This window comes from Myzus persicae, unplaced genomic scaffold (assembly GCF_001856785.1).
Source record: "Myzus persicae strain clone G006 unplaced genomic scaffold, MPER_G0061.0, whole genome shotgun sequence".
Lineage (NCBI taxonomy): Eukaryota > Metazoa > Arthropoda > Insecta > Hemiptera > Aphididae > Myzus > Myzus persicae.
In genome coordinates, this window is record NW_019100887.1 from 5,426 (window position 1) to 23,717 (window position 18,292).

The window sequence follows — 18,292 nt, forward strand, 5'->3', positions numbered from 1 at the left end:
TACTAAGAAGTATTATCTATTGTTTATTACCATTTAATTAAGTACAAAAGAATAATAAATAATAATAATAATAATATTAATATGTTATCGTAATTAGTTAATAGTTATTGTAAATTCGATGAATTGCAGCATGTCTAATGACAATGGCTATAATGCGAAACCAGTTTTTGAACGGATAGTGTAGTTCGGAGAATACACAATTACGAATTACACACTCTAAATGTTCATTTACTTCCAACACACTGACATGGACCCATATGCACTGCAGTATAAATTGCCTAGTTTTTACTCCTTAGAATGGACTTCGCTCCAGCCCCCTTAAGATACTTTGGTAGTGGTATAAGGTAGTGAAATACATTCTAGTTATCATGTACCTAGTTCCTTATTTATCTTAATTCAATCAAACAGATTTCTTACTTACTGAACTATTTTGTTTTATAATTTGTAGTCTACCTATATGTATACCTAAAAAAAAAACATGCCCATAATAGACATATGGAAGCTGCTGCATTATACCCCTGGTCAACAGCAGAATTAATAATGCGTTCTGCAAGGAGAAATGCGTTGCCCAGATTGCCAGGCAATTTATTAGAATTTGCAAGATTGTTTGAGGATGAACCCCTGGAGAGATTTACATGTTGTAATAATGTTTTATTTAGAGGTTGTGTGCAGGATACTAATAACAAGACAAGTATAATATTTGCCTGTACACAACTTATTAGATCCGTCCTCAATAATGACGTACAAGAGCTTCATGCGGATGCAACATTCAAAGTTATTCCATCAAACATGGGTTATCAAATGTTGACATTACATTGCATGGTTCAAAATTATGTAAGATTATTTTAAAACTTCTATGATAAATTAAAACTAGAGCGGAATTCATACTGGTTACTGGCGTTTGCTTTTAATAGACTTAAATAAAAATAATTTCAAAAAATAAAAGGTGACAATATGCACTCAAAAACTTTTTTTAATTATTTTTATTTTTAAATACTCTAATAGTTGCTAAAATATTAGAAATACTAAAATATATTTTGTCTGTATCGCCCATATGTAATAAGATAGTAAATACCAGATTATATCCTATTAAATACCTACCTATCAATAATTATTTGCAAAGAACCCAGTTTATAATATTATTACATCATTGCCAACATTTGTATATTTTATATATTTATTGATATTTTGTTGGTATATTTATATATGTTATATTAAACGTTTTTATCAAAAAATAAATTTACTAGCTTAAAAAAAATACTACTTATCTACAAAACTCTCTTATAGCCTAATGGGTTACAACTCTGGGGACCGGCTAAAAAATCAAACTTAAACAAAATTCAAGTCATTCAGACTTGATTTTTACAAACTGTAAATTCGCCCCACCCTTCTAATAAAAGAGTTACATACCTTCTTACTTCCTGGAAATCCACAACGTAGACTCGAAAGAAAATGGTGTCGTGACCATTCAAATTAAATATCTCTCCTCATTGACCCCAAATAAAACACTAAGCTAAGTGCCAAAAATGGGTGGCTTCTTATTCAAGAAATGCATGTTATGTAACCTTTATCTTATGTGCAAAATTGTATAGTTTGTTATGTAATATTGTGAAAAAAAAAGATTTAAAACCTAATATTTGTCGAATTACCTACATTCTTGTAATAATATTTTTAAATATATTTATTTTAGTCAATACCTATTGTGTACGTGCTTATGGAGAAGAAAACTAGAAGTTCGTATGAATCTGTTTTACGGTTCATCAAAAATAATTTATTGCCAACATTTAAACCCAGTATAATTATTACGGACTACGAGACATCCTTGAGAGATGTATTAATGTCAGTTTTTCCTGGTGCTCGTTCTGTGGGATGCTGGGTTCATCATAATCAGGTAAGAATAGTACCTATCAATTATCATAAAAAAATTATCTATATAGTTTTCCATAATATGTAAAAATAGACTATATCATTACTTTTCCTATATATCTCTTTCGTCAGATAATGGGTTTATATGTACAGGCCCTATGGAGAAAAATGAAAAGTTATCATTATTTGAATTATATAAACAACAATGATAATGCTCAAAAAGTGTTGCGATTATTAATGTGCCTTCCACTGTTACCGGCCCAAAACATGGAAAGTGGATTCTTGTTAATCAGAGCATTTGCCACTAATCATGGAGTCAATTTAGAACGTTTACTACAATATTATCAGAGGTTTGTATCCAATCTACAATAGGTAATAAAGTAATTCTCAATTGGTTAGGTTAGGTTAAGTACACCTATGATAAAGACAATCTAACATCCAATAAATAAAACTAAACTAACAAACTTATAATATACTTAACTATTAAATAAAAAATATGTCAAAATATGTATAGTTACTGGTTAAGGAATGTTGGCCCTGAAATTGTGTCAGTTTATGGATTGCCACGTAGAACGAACAATAACTTGGAGAGTTTTCATAACGCACTCAAACTCAAATTCTCAGTCAGCCATCCAAGTTTATGGATATTTCTAGGTATATATTTGCAATTTCATAGGTGAACGCCATATCAGCATTAATTGATGTCATAATGTATTTAATGATTATTTTAAATGAATTTAGATCATTTGAGTAAAATACACACAAACTACCATATCATTATCAATCAACTTTCAAATAATCTAACTCCAACAAGGCATTTAAGAAACAAATTTTTAGCGAATTCTCGGTGAATCAAAAATGCTACTGAGGAATATGATCTAGGTCTCATAACTTTATGGCAATTTTTACAACGCTGTTCTTATTTAAGTGCTGCTTACGAAGAGAGACAAAGGCTCTTTGCTCTTCGAAATAATGAAAGTGATGAAGAAATCCCTAACATAGAATCAGGGCCGGATTTAGGGGGGGGGGGGGGTGTCACACCTCCCCACTTCAACACTCGATTCATTTTAGTCGTCAAATTGGTCATTTTGACTTATCAGTCGGCAATTTTAATTTCAATATGACTTAAAATATAATTTATTATTATATCATTGTTTTAATAAATATAATAATATTTTTGTATTTATTATTATTTTTGAATGAATTAATATTTGATTTGATTTTGATAGTTGAATAGTTGATACCACAACGTACTAGGATCATATTATATTTTAGTCCATAGTTGATACCAAGGTTTAAATGGATAATTAAATATTGATAGGTACAACCGCGCAAACCAAGAAAGTTTCAATTCGTGATAACAGTATAACACTGATAATGGTACAACAATTTATTGGACAAAACGTTTTGTATGTTTAACTTACTAACTTACAATTTATAATTTATCAATCAGTTGTGTATTGTGTTCAGACTTAACATTTATTTAAATTGTGTATTATAATTATTTTAATTTGAATTGAATTAAATTTATAATGGATAATAATGGCAAAAAAAGGAAAAGAATAAAAATTCAATATTTATCATATGACAGCAAATTTGATGACGATTACAAGAGAAAGCATGAAATTAGACAACATGTAAAAAAGTTTTGAATAAGTATTTTGGGGCACCAGAAAATCCATTTGCAGCAGCCTCTGCCATAGCTAGACAAAATAATAATCGTGTACAGTTAAACACGGACATGGTAAGTTTTTACTATTATTACTTTTCAGTTTTATTTATTAATTATAAATATGATATTTGTTGTTATTAGGATAAATCTATATCACAAGAAACTGATTGTTCCAGTTCCAGTAAACATGAGTCAGTTTAACTAACACCAAGTATTTTGAAAACAAATATTAATATCTGTAAGATTACTGTAGATGATAATTTAACAAATAAATTGGTAAGTAATATAAAATATTTTAGTTAAATCAATAATTGTGTAATACATCTTTGACAAATAAAAAAAATAGTAAAAATGAATTTCAATCCAATTTATAGGTAGATAATGATGTGCATGATGATAATAAAAAGACAGATTCAAGTGAGTTTTTATGGTTATATTTTTGATCCTATATTTATTTTAGTATCATTAAAAAACATTTAGATATAAATTATGTATTGCTTATTAATTGCTTATGCTTGCTTTTTATTTTGTGCTTTTAGAAAATGAATGCTTAGATAGTTTAAATGATGCAAAAAGTTGGTTAGCATGTACAGGAATGATAGAGAATTTAGTACATGATTTTCAAGAATGCGATTTATTACTATCAAAACTTAAATCAGATACATCCCCAAATCTAATTTCATTTCTGGTGAATACTTCTGAAATTATGTCATCTGTGCAATTAAAATCTGAAAAATATGTAGCCATGACTAAATAAGTTTTAAGTGATTTGCTAACTATCTCAAATCAAACATACGATGACAAAGTTATAGATCATTTTCTTGAGCATGACCCTGGCAATCGAAAAACAGTTGAATCAGCTTCCCAAAGGAAATACCTTGTGGGTTTAGGACCATATCAACCAAAACTAGCAACATACCCAAAGAACTCAGATATAGCACATGGAAAACAAAATCAATTCAGTTCATTGTGGTTTAAGGAATTTCTTCATTTAGAATATAGTGTTGTAAAAGATGCAGCTTTTTGCTTTATATGTTCTTTATTTCCTAAAGGTCCAAATAGAAATTTTGCTGAAATAGCATAGGTAGAAAATGGAGTTAATGCATGGCACAAATTCAAAAGTAGAGGTAAAAAAAACTAGGGAAACTTGCTGAAAATTTTTCTTCTTTATCTCACAAGTCAGCTTTGATTGATTTTAGCAACTTCTTAAGTAATACCAATCACATAGATTGTATTTTAAATAAAACTAATAGTCTTAATGAAATTAATTTTGAATATCAGAAACGTTTTAATCAAAAAGTAATTAAAATGTTAATGGATATTACGCGTACTTTAGCGTACTAAGGTTTAGCGTATAGAGGTGAAGGTGAAAATGAAGAAAATAGTAATTTCAACCAGATTGTTCTACTATTATCACGACATTCTCCAATCATGAAAAAATGGCTTGATGAAAAAATGTTTAGAAAACATCATGTGACATATTTAAGTCATGAATCTCAAAATGAATTCATTAGTTTACTTGCCAGTGAAACAAAGAAAAAAGTTATCGCACAAGTAGTTGAATCTGGAATGTATTCCGTAATGGCAGATACAACACTGGATGTATCTCACAAAGATCAATTATCAGTATGTGTTAGATATGTGGATTCTTTAGGAGAAATATATGAAAGGTTATTGGAAGTTTGTGAAGCTAATGATAAAACTGGCCTGGGCATTGCTGAAAAAATTCATGATGTCTTTAAAAAAAATGGGTTATCGGTTCAAAATATTGCACTTCAATCATATGATTTTGCCAGCAGTATGTCAGGTAAGATAAATGGTACTCAACGAAAATTATCAAATATTGTAGGTCACAAAATTCCGTTCATCCACTGTCAAGCACATCGATTAAATACGTTTCTTGGGCACAGCTGTTTTGCAAGTGTAATAATTGGTGATCTATTTTCTTGCCTTGAACAATTATATGTTTTTTTCTCTGGAAGTACTAAAATACATGCATGCTAAGCCCTTTCATTCCCATAGTTGCTTGTAAGCAACTCATGTTTAAGGCCGTATATCAATTAAGCTATACGTGTCGAAACTCGCTGTTCTTTCCAATTTTTGTACTGTTTAGACAATCCATGGACGAATTAATCTTTCCTTCAGTGTGGAAAATATCTTCAATTATACCTATCTTAAAATCAGGTGACCCCTCTCAATTTTACCACACATTGCTAAGATATTTGAGTTGATTGTCTATAACTGCACTAAGCGTTCGATTAACCACGTCCTTATTCCTCAGAAGCATGGTTTTAGATCAGGTAAGTCTACTATCACTAGTGGAGTCTTCTTCACCTCTTTCATTAACGATAGTTTTAATCATGGCCAACGAGTTGATGTCATTCTTACGGACTTCTCCAAGGCATTTGATACAGTTGACCACGGTCTACTCGTTAATGAGCTTGAATCCTTAGGAATAGCTAATCCGCTTCTATCTTAGTTTAGGTCCTACCTTTCCGATAGGAAACAGTTTGTAAAAATTCATAACGCCCACTCTAACCTCACAAGTGTAACATCAGGTGTACCCCAAGGCGGGCACTTAAGCCCTATGCTATTTAATTTGTTTGTCAATTCTATTTCTAATTACCTTTCAAGAGCGAACCTCCCGAGTAGCAATTCTTGTGTTTAACGTCGGTTATTTAAAACTGTGTTCTAATATCAGTGCTAACACTGTTGATTAACAATCATGAAAAACCCAGACGGTTCAGAGAAGGTTTTGATGTACGAGTCGTAAACTAATTATTTTAGTTCGGTTTAATGTCGGTTTTATGGACAGTGAACCGTGTACATATCGTTGTAATAAACTAACAGTGACCGAACCGTTCATACACAGTGTTTCGTCACAGTGTAAGAAACCATTGATTGCACTGTACACCTTATCGGTTAATAAATAGTGGATATTTATAAAATGCGCGGTTTAAAATTTATATTGTTATTATATTATTGTTTTATTTTTCTGTAGTTTCGATGATTATATAAGTATTTATAATCAATAATGATACTAAATTAGTTAACATTGCACTTGATGTCTTATTAATTCATTCACTCGTTCGCGCTTTTTCTTTGTTGTATGTGATGATGCATATTATAAAGTTTATAACTGTTAAAGTGTAAAAACAAAACACGTGTTTTTGTTTCATTTTGGTGTGTCAAATTTTAATTTATGAACTGTTAAAATGTAAGTACCTTTCAATTATTTAATAGTTTTAGATATTAGTTATGACTAAGTTCCTATTACTTATTTACATGCATGATTAAATTTAATAATTCCTTGGTAACAAAATTATTGTGTGTGTTAAATATTTCTGTACTATTATAATACTTTATTAATACAATTATTAGAGTTAAAGAACAATTTATGTACTTATTGTACTTGTACCTATACATGGCTTTACAATTATTTTTTTATATCTAAACATGTGCCTAGTGAATGTAAAATAGGTCTTAAAAAATTACTTATTTTCTATGAATCCTGTGTTTTTTCTTTACTGATCTTGTGGAACCATGTAAAAATGTCATGATCTTAATATCAACACAGCACACATAGTATTTTTATAGAATAGGTAATTATAAAAATTGCACATTCATCATATATACAAATTAAGAAAAATATGAATTTATGATATAATCGTTTATACATTATACCCAAAGCCTATTTTAAGTAAAAATTATTGGTATTATTAGTAAGGACAGTACTTTTTCTTTTATATATTTGATATGTATATATAGTTACCATCTAATAATGCAAATAATATGGGGAGAAAAATTGCAGCTATTTGTACTTGTTAAATATTAAGTTTAGGTGCATTTGTTGCAATGTACATTGGTAAGTTTTGTTTGTGTCTAATTTCTTTTACATATATATGTATGTAAGATACATATATATGTATCTATTAAATAAGTAACTTTGCCCAATGTGTTATTTTATGTGTACCAACCATAGCGTACTATAGGTAAATACATTATATATATTATATTGTTTTTATAATAGAAATATTTGTCAAACTAATGATTATAATATAATATGTTATAGACATGTTAACAATTCAGTAAGACTAGTTTGTTGTTTATAATTTCAGATTTCTGACATTTAATTATATTTTTAAATAGGTCAAAATCTACTAGATATCGTCAAAGAAAAAGGGCTGCACTCTATGTAACTTCATTATTTTCATCTAGTAGTGAAGAGCATTTAGAAAATAATCCAAGTCTCGATCCAAGTCCTCTCATTACAAATATAATTACATCCACTTCATTGCCCGTTAATAACACTACATATACTAATTCTGTTGAAGTTAACACATTTGATAATGATTGTAATAACTTTTGTATCGGCGATGAAAATTCTGATAACGTTATTAATAATTCTAGTTCAGATAGTGATGTTAACAGTAATATATTGTCAGAAGATGAAAAATGTGAAAATGTTGAATTGATAATTGCTAGGTGGGCCTGTAGAAATTCTATATGTCATTCTGTATTAGATGATTTATTAATTTCTTTATCAAAGTGCTCTCAATTTAAAAATTTGCCAAAAGATTCTCGCACATTATTACATACTCCTTCAACTACTGTACTCAAAAACATTACAGGCGGTGTGTATTATCATTTTGGAGTTGTAAATGAAATCGAATATTTATTCAAGACTTTTAAAAATATCCCTACTGTCTTACAATTGGTAGTTGGGGTGGATGGCCTGCCATTAATGAAAAACCCTCCAAGTCAGCTATGGCCAATTCTTGGTTATTTTTCAAATATTGTTGTTGAAAAACCAAAGGTATTCATTATAGGAGCTTACTATGGAAAATCTAAGCCAGGTGAATGTAATGAGTATATGCAGGATTTTGTCGATGAATTGTGTACATTAATAAATGTAGGGACTGTAGTAAATAATATAAACATTAATATTTTGTTAAAAGCAATCATTTGCGATACACCTGCCAAATCATATATCTTAAATGTCCGTGGCCATACATCCAAAAATGCATGTTTAAGGTGTTACACAATTGGGCAATATGAAAATAATCGTGTTTGTTTTCCAGATTTAACTGCTAACTTAAGAACTCATAGTGATTTTATAGCATATAGTGATTCAGAGTTTCACTGTGGTGAAACTATTATTTCTAAAATACCTAAGTTTGACATTATAAATGATATTCCATTCGACTACATGCACAGTGTATGCATTGGGGTGATGAAGAAACTTTTACTATTTTGGACTGGTGGTGTAAAACGACACCACTTAACTCTTCCAAAAAATTTGTTATTTGTGTTAGATGCAAGGTTAAATAATTTAGGACAATATGTACCTCATGAATTCCAAAGAACCCCAAATGAGAACAGTAGAAAACACCCAATTCACGATGCATCTCGGCTTAAGGCCACAGAACTGAGGCAAATTTTACTTTATACAGGCATGGTTATTTTTCATGATGTTCTTAGTAAAGAAGTATATAATCATTTTTTAGAATTTTGTGTTGCAATAAGAATTCTCTCTATAGATAATATATCTGATGAGTATAATGAATTTCCCAAAAAACTAATTTATCATTTTGTTGCTACTTTTGCCCACATCTATGGAAAATGTTACATGTCCCATAATATCCATACAATACTTCATTTGGCTGATGATGTAAAAAAATTTGGGTCTTTGAATAAATTTTCTGCGTTTCCGTTTGAAAATTATATGCAGCCTTTAAAAAAAAAATCAAAAGTGGTGTTAAACCGTTACAGCAACTGGTACGACGCTATACTGAGGAAAAAATACTTTGGGATAGTCAAAAATCAGCATCTGAAAATTACAATGTACCTTTTAATTTTCAATGTAAATTTAAAAATAGGCCATTTACTGAAGACAGTTGTGAACCTCAATTTACTGGTTGGAAGATGAAAAATTATATTATAAAATTAAATAAAGCGGATAGTTGTGTAAAAATGAAAAATGGAGATATTGTACAAATAGAAAATATTGCTACATCAAAAACAAGTGATGATACAATATTAATAATTGGACGAAAGTTTAATAAGCTATCAAATTTTTTTGATGATCCTTGTTCTTCAAATTTATTAAGCATAGAAAGTGCATCTAATCTTAGTTATCTCCTCTCTTGGAAGTTGAGTGAAATAAAAGATAAAATGATGTGTCTTCCACTGACTAATAGTAATGTTTTTATAGTTTTGCCTTTATTGCATACTCAGTAAATTAATAAATATTTTATAATTTAAAATTATAAAACCCAACCTATAGATATATTAAATTTTATTTTGTAAATATATTGTTTATAATTTATGATTCATTTTTTAAAGGTAATTTATTCCACAGTATAGTATTCTTGTTATCCTTTATTATATATCCTTTATTATATCCTTTATTAAGAGTGCTGCACCTATATAAATAATTTTATAGGACTTGGTATGTTGTTATTTTTGTTGAAACCAACGAAGTTCAGCATGTTCCAAGCCCATGGCTTATTAGTAAGGAAATTTGTTGGTTTCCATACATTCAAAAAGATAAAAAAGATGTATTTTTCTCTATATCTCAAGTGTCAAATATGATAACAAAATGCACAACTCCAAACATGAAAGATGGTGCTAATTACGCTGTAAAATCAGTTGCTGGTCCATTTGGTAATAAGAATAATTTTATATTTTTCTATTCAATTTTTTTCCTAATTATATCTTGATGAGTATACCATACCTATTATATCGATTTCATGGTTTTTAGAAAAAGAAAGTCAATCAAAAAAATTGTCCAAAGCCTGGTCGGAACCAGACACATCAGATGATGATAATGGCTATCCAACTAAATCTCCGATAAGATCATCTCCTAAAAAAAGAAAAATAGTACCGAAATTTAATCGTCAACTAGAAAAAGAATTTATAGAATTACCTAAACCACCTACCACACCAATGTGTAATAATAATGAATTGTATTTTATGGGTTACATATTATTTGAAATTAAATTATTATTTTCATTGTTATAGTGACAAGATCTAGTACAAATTTGAGTTCTATTTTTTCGGAGACAAATGCTGTATTGCAAGGCTTAAACTCCAGTTACATTGAAACATCTACAGAAAGTAATAAGATTGGTATGCAACCCTAGTTATGAACATAAATGTTCATAGTAAAAAATCTATTTTATTTGTGTATAGTTATCTAATTTTTTTTTATTAATTTTAATTTTTATGGTGTATAAATAGATACTGATACAACTGCAGTTAGTAGTTTTGTACAATTACACCAGACTGCTACATTAAAATATGTTTCTAATAATTCAATCAGTTCACCCATAGATTATGTGGAAAAGAGTAAATATATTAGTTATACTTGTCATTTACTAATTAGTAAAAATATTTCAACTAAAAATTTACTAGTTTTTCCTAATTGTTATAGATGATTATTGTTTGAGTACAGGTGGTGGCAGTTCTTTTTTATGTGATACTGACATTACAGTTACAGAATCACAAATTTTGAACTCAATTTCAAAAAGCAGTACCCCTAAAGAAAATAGCAAATGTGGTATGTATATAAAAATATACCATACTGTATTATAGATTGTTTTTAATTTATTTAATCTTATTTGTGTATAGATAACTTATGATTTTCATATTTATTAGCTATTACAGGATATGCTAGTCCTCTCCCAACCTATTCTAATTATGTATACAAAATAGTTTAGGATTCAATTGAATTTCCCAAATAAAAATATTAAATCTTAATTTATTTTAAGGTGCACAATATCATAATCTTCTTTTGACGCCTGCAGAGTATACCACAAATATGACTTTTCAAAATAATCAAGAAAACCCTATTAATGGAGATTGGAGAAGGTAAAATAAGATATTTTTTAGTGCTGAATTCCTTTTAAAGAAACATTTGATAGGTTTGATAACATATAACAATCATTTAGATGATATTAGTGATGGATTAGCAGCTGAATTATCGTGCAACTCTAATGATGATGATGTCTGTAACTTATTTAATATTGATAATGACCAGGATAATGATGTAAATATTGAAAATTCAGCCATTTCAAATTCAACTGAAAGTGCAGCTGCAGTGAACATAAATGGTTTGTGTTCTATCATTGAATACATGTAGTAGATAAAAAAATAATACTCAGAATGTTTGTTATAGAAAACTGTTGTTGCAAAAATCTTTCAGACATCAAAACTATGATAGAAAAAAATGATAAATCTACTAAGTCTGTTCTTAAGCAGATATTGATTCAGTTACATATGACTAATACATCAAACACTAAAATAGTTAATGCTATAAAGAACATGGACCAAAAGGTACAAGTGATCATGAAGTCTGACTCAAGAATGAAATCATTAGCTTTACCTATTCCTACATTGCCCACTGCTTTCATCAACTTATTACCAGCGAAATCCATAGAAGAAGTTGATTTAATTGAATCTATTTTATCAGATGACAGTGATGGGTTAAAGCACCAAGAAGAATTAGTGAGTTCTTATATTGAATCATATGTTTTTAAATTGTGTTTACTATATGAAATATATTATTGCTTATATTTAAAATCAAAAGTATTCAATAAATATGTACCAACATTAATATTATAGCTTATTTTAGCTCTTATATGATACAATATATTATATCATATATCATTATATATATATAAATATATTACATGTAACGTATGATAAATAATAATACGATTATATTTTATTAATCTTGAAAAAATATTAATTTACAACTATATTCACGAAATTACACTCTAATATATATATATATAATTATGGTACAAATTTTTTTAAATTACAGAAATCTTATATTTATATGAAAGTTGGGAGTATAAGCTCTTTTAGTGCAGCAATAAGGCATGCAATAGATACATGTTTCGTCTATGAAGTACTATCCTCCTTCAGTTATAAAGGGAAAACCAAACGCAGTTTTATTAAATTAAAATTATTTTCTATCATTTATGGTGAGTATTTATATACTTTATAGTGATTAAAAAGGATGAATATAACATTTACAATATTGTTTTTATTATTTGTTATAGATGCTTTATCTGGTTTTCGAACAGATCCTCAAAAAGCAATAACATTTCACAATGTAACCGACAACTACATCAGACATTCTGGCTTTATTTCTAAAAATATAACTGCAGTATAGATATATAACTAAAAAGTATCTATGAAAGAATTAATATAAATCTCTGTTTTTTTCTAATCTAGTATATTTCTAGTATTATAATAGGTATATAATATAAATATATAAGTATTGTGATATAAATATTTAATAGGTAGGTACTTGCAATGTATGAAAAAAGAAACATTCTGCTGTTCTCAAGGTATACTAATAAGCTTTATTATACTATTATTTTTTACATTCTGTATTTTGATTTAAGTAAATAACAATATTATACTTAAATAAGCATTTATAAGTAAACTGAAATTATTATTATTTAATGACACAGTTTTAAATTTATTATTATTATTATTTATTTATATATTATTATTTCTACAAATAATAAGAGCATATAATATAAAGGCATTACTATCATATTTTAACATTTTGCATTTCAACTATAAATGCATATTTATTTAATGAGCATAATTTGTATTAAATTATATATTATTTTATATTATTATGATATACTAAATAAATGTAAATATATAATTCATTTAATAAATATATTTGTTCCTATATATATATAGTATATACATCTTTTTAATTTAAGCTGGTAATTAAATTCTTAAAAAAAAAAAAACAGAAAATTTGATAAAAATTGTGGCAAAAGGTAGCTCTAGTACATAGAACTGAGATTGGTGGTCCTCGGAACAGTTCTTTTCCATTTTTTTAATTTTATGATTATAAACAATCATATTTTTTTTAAATCTATTTAACCTAACCTATGGTTTTCAGGGATTGTTTAGTGTATTTCTTTATTAAGTTTAAGAATATATATTACGTATTTACATGTAACCCAAGCTATATAATATTGTATAATAATGTGATCATACGAATATTAAAACCTGTTTGCTACAAAAAAAAAAAATATTTATACTGACAAGATTATGCATCATCATTGCTAGGATTTCATTTAATTATAAGTATAATAATTAGTTTTTGTGTAGGCGGGAATGGCAACCTAGCTAAGAGTTAAAAATGTTTAATACAGTGAAACCACTGAATACCGGGCGACCACGGAACTGTAAGAAATGCCTATGCCTGCTATTTGGAATGATAGAAAATGAGAAGATTCATGTTCCTAAAAAAAATTGGCAATTGAGAGGTGTCCGCTTTTGAGAGGTTTAACTGTAGAGAGGATATGGAATATTAATTACTTATACATTATAATCTTAAAACATGCGTTATACATGTATAATAATAATTATAATAGTATAATTTGTACATACTAAATATATTTCTATGACGTATATAATATATATATATATATTTATTATATATATACTCGTATATACGGTTACAGTATTAAACATTGAACTGTTATAACACTAGCTGATAAACAATGTATGGACCGTAAATTCAAATAAATTAAACCGTTATTACACAAGAAATTACACCGTTATTACACAAAGACACAGTTCAAATAAAAACCCAAATAGTTGGTTGCACGGTTATAACACTGACATTTGCACTCTGAATACACGGTTTAGCCTATATAAAAAATCGGTATTCAAAATCAGAAAAAAACCGTTCACTGAACAAGATTTACACCGTGTTTTAAACCATCAGAACTAAATATTTTAAACGCTGTGTAAACCATAAATGCTACTCGGGCTTTTACTATACGCCGACGACATTAAAATTTTCCAGACAATTAAGGCCCCCGTTGACTGTTCCTTGTTGCAGGATGAGTTAAACAAATTCTCGAATTGGGTTGCCCGTCTTGGCTTATCCCTGAACCTTAGTAAATGTCAAATCATTACCTTTTCCAGATCTCGAACTCCTATCCTTAATAATTACCATAATTACCATATAAACGGCGCTCCGCTCCATCGTGTCTTTTCCATCAAAAATCTAGGAATCCATTATTCCTCCTCACTCTGTTTTAGTCGTCACATTGAGACAACTGTGGGTAGAGCTCTAAAAGTTATTGGCTTTATAAAGCGTAATACTAAACATTTCTCCTCTGCTAACTGTCTCCGTTCCCTTTACATCTCTTTAGTTCGTTCTCTGCTCGAGTATGGTAATGTTATCTGGCACCCATACCTAGCTTAAGACCAACTAATAATAGAGTGTGTGCAGAATAAGTTCCTGGCTTACGCTGCTTTTATTCTTAAATTGCCCGATCCTTGCTATGTCTATACTTATGCACGTGAAGTCCTAAGTCTTCCAACACTCCATTCCCGCCGTTCCCTTGCGGACCAAAACTTTATTATGGCTTTTCTCAATGGGCTACTTGACGCTCCTGACATATTATCAAATATATCCTTCAGAGTACCTTCACATAATATCCGCAACCAAGGACAGTTCTATATACCTGCACACTCTACATCATACGGCCATAACAGCCCGATCCACTGCATGCTCCGATCTTTCCAATATTAATTCCATTCTAATTATTTTTGTTTTCGTTATATATTATTATATACTTATGTTACAATATTTAACCTTACATATTGTCATGTTATAATGCCTAACGGCGTAAATTATGTAAAATAACTGGTTTTGTATTTTAGTAATGTTGGATTGTCCTTTTCAATTTTTATTATTTTTATTTCATTCCATAATACATTTTCTCCATCCTGATTTAATTTATAATAATTACTAATATCTGATGACAATTTTTTTAGATCAAAAAATTGATCCTTTTGAACTTCATGAACAGTATACGGTTTGACATTCTTCTTGGTAGATTTAATTACAGATACCCACTGTGAAGGTTCATAATTTGGGCCACTTTGGAGTATTCGCTTTGCCTCTCCTTCTATCCGAGCATGCATGGAATCACCTTCGTTCTGTGTATGACCAACAATTAAATTTAAAGTCACTGATCTAATATTTAGTTTCTTGACTCAATATACAAGCATGGAAATTACATATTTGTTTTTGTTTTGCCCACCACAGTTGTCTGCATAAAATATTATATCTTTATTTCATTTTCTTGATTTTGAAGAAATAACAGTAAACATGATCCTATTTCGTTAGAACCTCTTTTCCCTATTGTTTCATTCCAAAAATAACATATTCCCTCCTTACTTTTATTTTTAAATACTGTGAAGTTATAACTTGCAGCCTCCTCTTGTAATAAAACTGTGATACTTCTCCACGAGGCGAAATCAGTACAGCTTGCAAAATCAAAACAACATACAACCACATTGTCATCAAGTAAGATATCTTCATCTTTTTCTTTCCTGCTTAGAGTATTTTCTTCTTGATGTTTCCTATATTTGTCTTCTTCAACTACTTTATCATCATCATTTGCGTTCTTATATGACTCGCAGGTCATACATAAATCTTTTTTTGGTCTGTGAAAAGATATGTTGAATTCTTGGTTGAATATTGTAGTATAATAACTTTGTTTTCCATAGCTGTTATTTTCTGAATTACACTTTTCAACATAAAGTCTATACATCAAGTCAATGTTCAAACTTCCATCAATAAATTGCTTGGATGAATTGGCCCGACAGTAATGAGATGGTGTAGTTGGGAAGGATTTTATGTGCAATCTCATACCATTTTTAATTTCTTCATTAACTGCATTACCATAATTGCCATGTCTCTCACGTTTATCTTGTTCTAATATTCCATCATTATTTGTATGTATTGTGGTAAAAATCATTCTACTTGATATTGCTAATGTAGACATAAACATAGGTCTTGCATACTCTAACATCTTCATTGTCTACAGAAAAACTATATTTATAATTGAGTGATCTATTACTTGTTAAACGAGATCTATATTTGAGATCAATTTGAGAAATATGCCTCAATATAAATTACCGTTGATTATTTAAATTACCAAGTGACCAATATCTCCGAAAAATGTTGGCACGTTGAATGTCAGTTAGTATTTTTGAGCACTTAGGTCTACACTTGTCACTGCATACAGTTCCCATTTTTTTTTCTGCAACTACTTTGTTACTTTTTGAACTTGAGTACTCTTTTCCTTCATTTTTTAATTTTTTAGTTATATTTTTCTTCCACATTGCTTCATTCTTTAGTCTTTTCCTCGTCTTTTCTTTTGTATTTTCATTACTGATTTCTGTATTAATATAATTTGTTGCAACGACTGGTACATAGATTTTATCTTTGTCTGTGTCATCATAATCAAAACTTAATGAACCTTCAATTGGAAAAATTAAAATTATAAAATAATTATATTAAATCAATATTAAATCAGGTGTATAACAAATAATTTGAAAGTCAAGAAAAGTTACATTTTTTTTCAGTAAAAGTTATTTATTACTCAATAATATATTGGTATGGATATACAGGATGGATATGGATTGTTTGTTTTTGAAATTGTTGCTTTTTAAAATTATACTTTTCTTAAAATTAAAAATAAATAAATGTACCTAATTCTTAAAATTCATAATTTTTCTAATAATGTTAATGTTTTATTAATTTCACTCTTGAGAACAAAGCTTTAGTGGTCCTTGTTAGTTATAAGATTTAAAAACCTGACCAATATTTAAATTACTAGTTACAATTTGTATGAGACGCAGCAATAAATTAAGAAAAGAAGTGACTCTTAAAACTAATTTCAATTTTAAACTTTATTGGCATCCTGCTAAGTTATTAATAATAAAAAATGAAACATACCCTGATCAAACTTATTTAAATGTTCTATTTGTTTATCTTTATTTGAGTTGAGAAGAGTACATGGCTGCATAGGAAGTAATTCTAACCATTCTTGTTCAATAGTGTCTTCAAAATCTGAATAAAAATAAAGCATAATAATATTGTAAAATAAATAATAATTATAACAATAATAATTTGAGTTGAATAATACTTCAAAATAAAAGGAAAAGTTATTATACTTTAGATACCAACATTTAATCAGATTATACTTACATAAGTTATCTGCGTTTTGCTCCAACAAGGTAATGCATGGACTAAGTGGCTTAATAGTAGGTTGCAACTTTAACCATTCTTCGTCTGTGTTATTTTGGTCCTCAAGTAAAATGTAATCGATATGTGTTTTATCTGTACCTATAATGTCAAGATTAGACATAGAAAGATATGCATTTGTTTTAATCAAATCTATAACAAAAACAAATAGGAATGGATTTTTAGTTATAAATTAATGAGTAAAACAGTATTGATTGGGCCGGGAACGTACAAAAATAGTCCGTGGTGCCCGGTCACCAGATACTTCGTACGCTCACTCACACACCGACCGACCTGTGTATGTGTGTATACATGTAATAGCAAATCGATCGAAGTGGACGGGTTCGCCGAGCAAAACTATCGAATGCTAGTGTGTGGTGGGTGTGTAAATGTGTATATATGTGGGTGTGTAGGCTTAAAACTATAGAAATAATGGTAACTCAAAATAATGGTAACTAAATTGCTGTATTGTTGGTAAAGTACAAATTATATATATGTGGAACAACACAACAATCTTACACTATAAAACGCTAACCCGAGGGCGACCTCCCGTGGACTAATTTCGCATCTACTTAAGGGAGAACCAATGAGAACGCACCGTTTCCCCGCAGTCAGCGATCGCCGTTTCTTATCACCGTCACCGCTATCACTACTACTGTGTTTGA

General features: G+C 28.9%; 1 pseudogene; it reads left to right on the forward strand.

Annotated features, from left to right (window-relative positions):
• The first annotated feature begins 540 nt into the window (after window positions 1-540).
• LOC111026586 lies at window positions 541-4,622 on the forward strand (annotated as a pseudogene).
• Window positions 4,623-18,292: the final 13,670 nt, after the last annotated feature.